Source organism: Gossypium hirsutum, chromosome A07 (assembly GCF_007990345.1).
Source record: "Gossypium hirsutum isolate 1008001.06 chromosome A07, Gossypium_hirsutum_v2.1, whole genome shotgun sequence".
Lineage (NCBI taxonomy): Eukaryota > Viridiplantae > Streptophyta > Magnoliopsida > Malvales > Malvaceae > Gossypium > Gossypium hirsutum.
Window position 1 is genome coordinate 85127302 of NC_053430.1, and position 5533 is coordinate 85132834.

General features: G+C 31.2%; 2 long non-coding RNA genes across 3 annotated transcripts; both read right to left on the bottom strand.

Moving 5' to 3' along the window:
* Window positions 1–212: 212 nt before the first annotated feature.
* LOC121231894 (uncharacterized) lies at window positions 213–778 on the bottom strand. Its single transcript, XR_005930044.1, has 2 exons — window positions 419–778; window positions 213–334 (listed from the first exon to the last, which is right to left on the bottom strand). It is a non-coding gene; the product is annotated as an uncharacterized lncRNA (long non-coding RNA).
* A 413-nt stretch (window positions 779–1191) lies between these two features.
* LOC107948553 (uncharacterized) lies at window positions 1192–3724 on the bottom strand. 2 transcript variants are annotated; one of them, XR_005930045.1, is made up of 4 exons: window positions 3592–3707; window positions 3414–3469; window positions 2012–2350; window positions 1201–1920 (listed from the first exon to the last, which is right to left on the bottom strand). It is a non-coding gene; the product is annotated as an uncharacterized lncRNA (long non-coding RNA). The 2 variants fall into 2 exon arrangements; XR_001697448.2 differs by having other exon boundaries at window positions 1192–1920; window positions 2012–3469; window positions 3592–3724.
* Window positions 3725–5533: the final 1809 nt, after the last annotated feature.

Genomic DNA, 5533 nt, shown 5'->3' on the forward strand with positions numbered 1-5533 from the left:
ATATAACAAACAATTAATTCAAGATTTTTTTTATAAAAATTATCAATTAAAGAACTTATACTTTATTATTTAAAAAAGAAATAAATAAATGAAATGTCTAACCTTTTGGTGGGTGCGGAAATTTGTATTTTGAATCTTGAATTACATCAAGAAACATTCTAGTGCCATGTGTCGATCCTTCCTATCCAGCCACGACAAAGGTGAAACACATATTAAAATCACATACTGCCATAACATTTTGAGTCAGGAAACCTTTTCTTCCAATATAGGGAATTTGTTCATTTGGTGGAAGAATAGCGGCAATATGAGTACCATCAATTGCACCTATGCAATCCTGAACAAATAATCATATTAGTCTCGTGCATATTTTTAGTCAAAAAAAATATTAAAATATAATAATATAAAATTAAATTTTAACCTTAAAATGCGGCATATATCTAGAATCATTACGTATTTGTTCGGGTATTGAACTAAAAAAAGGATCTTCAAGTGCATTAGATCAACAGCCATCCTTGAAACATTCTCAAGCACAATTGCAAAGTATTGACTTATTGTTGATCCAGACCTTTGAAATCTTTCTCGACATTGGGAAAATTTTGAACCGGTGCCCAAGATGTATAAAAAAATTCCCAACATTTCACTAGAAGATATGTTTCTTGAAGTTTGCAAGTTGTATCTTGTCTCTAAAACTCTCAACAAACTTGTGAAAACAATTTTAGACATCCTAAAATTAATCATGCAACGTGATTCGTGACTGTCAAGGATCTCTCGAATCTATGTCTCACCTGACTGTTTTGAATCCATGCATGGTTGCTTCAATATATACTTCTCGTAATATAATTGTACGGAAGAAGATGCAACAACAAATAATCTGTTAAAACATTCTATGCGTTGTAAAATCTCTTTCTTTTCCCTTTCATTATCACTTTCAGCACCGCTGGAATTCTCAACTATACTCATCACCTGTGAATCAATTTTATATCCAAAATCATATATAAACAACTATTGATAAAACTAATTTAGTATAAATAAGTAGAACATAAATTTAATATCCAAAAATCAAACATAAACAACTATTGATAAAACTAGATTACACATAAATAAGTAAAATATAAATTCAATATCCAAAAACCAAACATAAACAACCATTGATAAAACTAGATTACACATAAATAAGTAGAACATAAATTAATATCCAAAAACCAAACATAAATAACTATTGATAAAACTAGTTTAGCATTGTTGTTTAGTCACATAGTAGATATCTCTGAACACTAGAAGATCGGAAAATTTTCAACTATCCTCCATTTCCGTCTTAAGCCACAAAGCTCTAATCTTGGGATTAATTGATAAAAACATAATTCGCTTGTCCTTATTAAGCAATAATTTAACTGAGAAAAAGTATAGCAGACTAGCTTCTGGAACTTTTTCCGCCATGCTATCAAGCACTTTGACTGCTTGTGGAATACCATATGGATCCATAATAGGAGTCAAACTAGATGTGGCTTGACTCATATTGTCAGCTGCATTGCATAATTTTTTTATTTGACTGGACAATCTTGCAACCTCTCCAATTTGCTTTGAGGATTTCTTTCTTCCAATTTTAAAATGTGAACTTCATATCTCAAGTGTTTTTCTTTTTTGACCATTTCCTTCAATGTGAGCATCATTTGAAATGTGAACATCATTTAAAATCTGAACATCATTTAAAATGTAAACATCATTTCTCACATTTTCTTCCTCATTCTCTTCAGGTATTTCATTGTTAACATCCTCAAAAAAATCACTACGGAGTATACCAGAAGAAGGTGCCCATGCTTTATCACCTGTTGCAACTATCCCCATGAACATTTGGTCCAACTTCCCTTCGAATTCAGGATAAATGCCCGATGTTCTAAATTTTTTAGCTTTAGGCACAACCTACATATAAAATGATAGTTTAATAATAGTAATTATTAATAATCTCATAAATAAGAAAAAAAAACAAAAATATCCAGAATTATTAATGTACCTTTAGCTTACTCTCCCACCAATCATCCGATGCATCAACGGTTCTTTTTATAAGATTCCACCCTAGACCGGTATCTTCACCTTTAAGTTTCTTCCAAGCCTTCCATTCTTTTTTTAGGGCATCCCATCTATTTTAAAGTTGTCTTTGTGAATAAGCCTTGCCCGTTTCTTTCTCAAAGTTGGTCATTATTTTCAACCATCTATCTTTTGTGAAATGAGTACCAGGCCAATTGCCTTTCAATATCTTTTTAATACAAATATCACAAAATATTTCTGTCAATCTCTTATCCCACATTGCTTTGACTTTTTCACCACTAACTTCAACTGCCGAAGTACTCATCTATTGTGTATACGAATATATCCGTTTAAGCCAGTAAAGCAATCAAGAAAATCAAATGTCACATAAGTATATTTTTTTATGTGTATCAAAATTAATATAGGATCCTAAGATTTTTTTCTCAATCAAAATCAATTTTCCAAGACCGAAATAATAACCAATAAAGAGAATACAACTAATAATAGCATCAAACACAATAAAAAAGTCAGTATGAACAATATTTTATCAATTGTATTTTTAAAAAATAATATAAGGTAAAGAATTGTGAGAGATGATATGCATAATCTTTAGTACCTCAGCTTTTAGGGTATAAAATTATGTAGAAAATGATGACTGTTTAATAATTCAAAATGATGACCAAGTATACAACATCTTCCTAGGAATTCCACTTTCATTCATTCTTTTGGTTTTGAACAGATAGAATTTGGGACAGAGAATCGTTTTCTGCTGCATCTTGAAATTCAACCGCTGCAAGCTTGTCTTTGAATATATGGTTTCCAACTTTAAAAAATGAATATAGGATACTTTTTATGCTTTAAGCTGGTAATGGAAGGTTCATTTCATGAAGAACCCCAAATAGGGAAATCATTTAATTTCTATGAATGTTTAGTCAAAAGGAAAAGTTTTTCTTGGTGTATTTGATTTCTCCACTAGTTTTAATGCCAGTTATTTTATTTTGAATCCCATAAATACGGAAGGAGACAAACAAATAAAGGAAGACAAAAAGTAGGGGACTATCTTGTTTTTTTTTTCATGTTCATACTATTTTATTTCCTTTTCGAGCAAACAGCAAGCACAGGGAAGTCTATTTATTTTCCATTTATTCCCATTTATTTCCAATTTATTTTAAATTTCACTTAAATTTCACGAAATTGCTACATTATTATCAAGTCACTATTATTAAACATTTGACCAAGTATACAACACCAATTTACTCAGTAAAGCTTGAAAAAAGAAAAAGTAAAGAACAAGTATGCAAAAAGTGGACAGTCTTGCAATAATACTTAAAAGGAAGTCTACAAACATGAAAGAATGAAACAAAAAGAACCATAATAAGCTCACAAACCTGGGATTTTTACTTTGTCAAGTCCAAAAACCAAAGGCACAAGCAAAAGAGAATAGCTGAAAATAATTTGAAAGAACTTTTTTTTATTTCATAAAATCAAACAATCAGAAAATAAATAAAGAGAAGAAGAAGTATTTCACAAAAAAAAAAAGAGAAGAAGAAGAAAAGAGAGACTCACTTGTCCGAAGAGGAACATATAGAACTAGAGGAAAAGTAAGCAAAAGAGAAATGGGCAAACAAAGGGATATGCCGTGTATTTCGAAAGAAGAAAAAGGAAGGTTAAAAAAGTAATATAATGCCAAAAGTACTTTTGGCTGAGAAAAAGTGGCAAAATTGCTGCTTTTTCATATGTGAAAAAGTGATTATTTTAAGCTGAAAAAGTGGCAAAAATATGGGTTGTTCTTTAATGCTTTTAACAAAAAAGGACTTTTTTGGCAAAAGCCCATCAAATAAGCATGGTAGAACGGGGCCTTAGGATGGTTGATTTAGCATGTTTTGAGCTTGTTTAATGTCATTTTGAATAGGTCTTTTGGCTGGTAGATGGATTACTTAGGGTCCAAGTAAGCTTGAAATGGTAAACTTGACATTTAAGGTTCAAAAAGGTACACACAGCCTGGGACACACCTATGTCACTTGGCCGTGTGCCTCACATGGTTTGAGGCACGGCTGTGTGTTTTAACTCAGTGTGTTACAAAGCCTCGCACATGGCCTGCAACACGACCGTGCGTCACAAGTTAGAGAGTTACACGGTCTGGCACACGGCCTACGACATGGTCTTGTAGCCCAACTCAATGAGTTACAGGGGTAGGGACACAGCTGAGACATTATTGTGCGTTCCTATTTCAAATGTTACACGGCCTGGCCACAATGTCGTGTGTCCTCTATTTTGAATTTTTTCATATTTTTCTTAAAACTTCTATTTTTGTTTCAAATTGGTCCCAAATTGCCTCAAATGTTAGGGCTTGAAAGGCTCGATTTAGTGATGGTATGCTTATGTTTGGTATGTTTTGAATGTGATTTATTTAATTAATGATTTATTGATAAATGTTTCCTGATTGTACGGTAATGCTCCGTAACCCTAATCTAGCGACGGAGACAAGTTAAGGGTGTTACAATTGGTCTTCGGTGTTTGAGCAGCGGAAGATTTACACTCCTACTGGGACTCTACCAGTGAACTTGATTTTAGATTAACTATTTCAAAACTAATATTATTTTTATAGTTTAATATTAAATTAAATTTAATACTTATCTTAATAGTATTTTATTAATTTAATATTAAAGTGATTATCTTGATAATAAATTTTAATTTAATTTTTATATTGTACATATACATTCTATTATTTTAATAAGATTTAATATTTGATAAATATTAGATTAAATTTAATATTAAAGTAAGGTTTAATCATAGTTGAACTCTCTAAACTCTCCCTATATAAAGAGAGCATTGGGTCATTATTTTACACACACTTAAGTTCAAGAGAAAGTTGTAGAAAGAAAATTCACTGAAAAGATTATTTTAGAAAATTTTTAAAGATATTTTTCTAATTAACTTGACCCAAAAGTTTAGAGAAATTACGAAATTACCCCATCGGTAATATTTGTGAATTTTTTTATTCGAAATGAGCCCACACTCAGCAGACGTTAGCTTCAGGATAGCGGAGAAGATTACTCGGTCAAAGCGCTCATCTTAAATAAACCAAAAATGCACAATTTTGGTTAAATGTTTATTACTTTAGATATCATAGCCAAGATCTTGTTTGGGAAAAAAATTTGAAACTCTGATTTTTCCCTAAATTTATTTTCCATTTCATTTTCCAAACCCTTTTTTTCTAACAATATGCGCACATGTTTATGATAACTCTTCTTGGGCTTTTTCAAGTTTGTAACTCTACGAAGTCTAAGGCTTAAAAGCCTCATACTTATAAACAAGTCCATGGCCATGACATATGAAAGTTATGAAAGTTCGTAGGACTAAATGTAATACCCCAAACTCGGCCTAAACGTTATGGCTGAATCTGGCAATGTCACATTGAAGTGTTTTTCATAAAAAAAGTTGTTATTAAAGAAAAACCCTCTTTCCTATTAGTCCTTTTTTTATTACCTTTCATTGATTCTAAGAT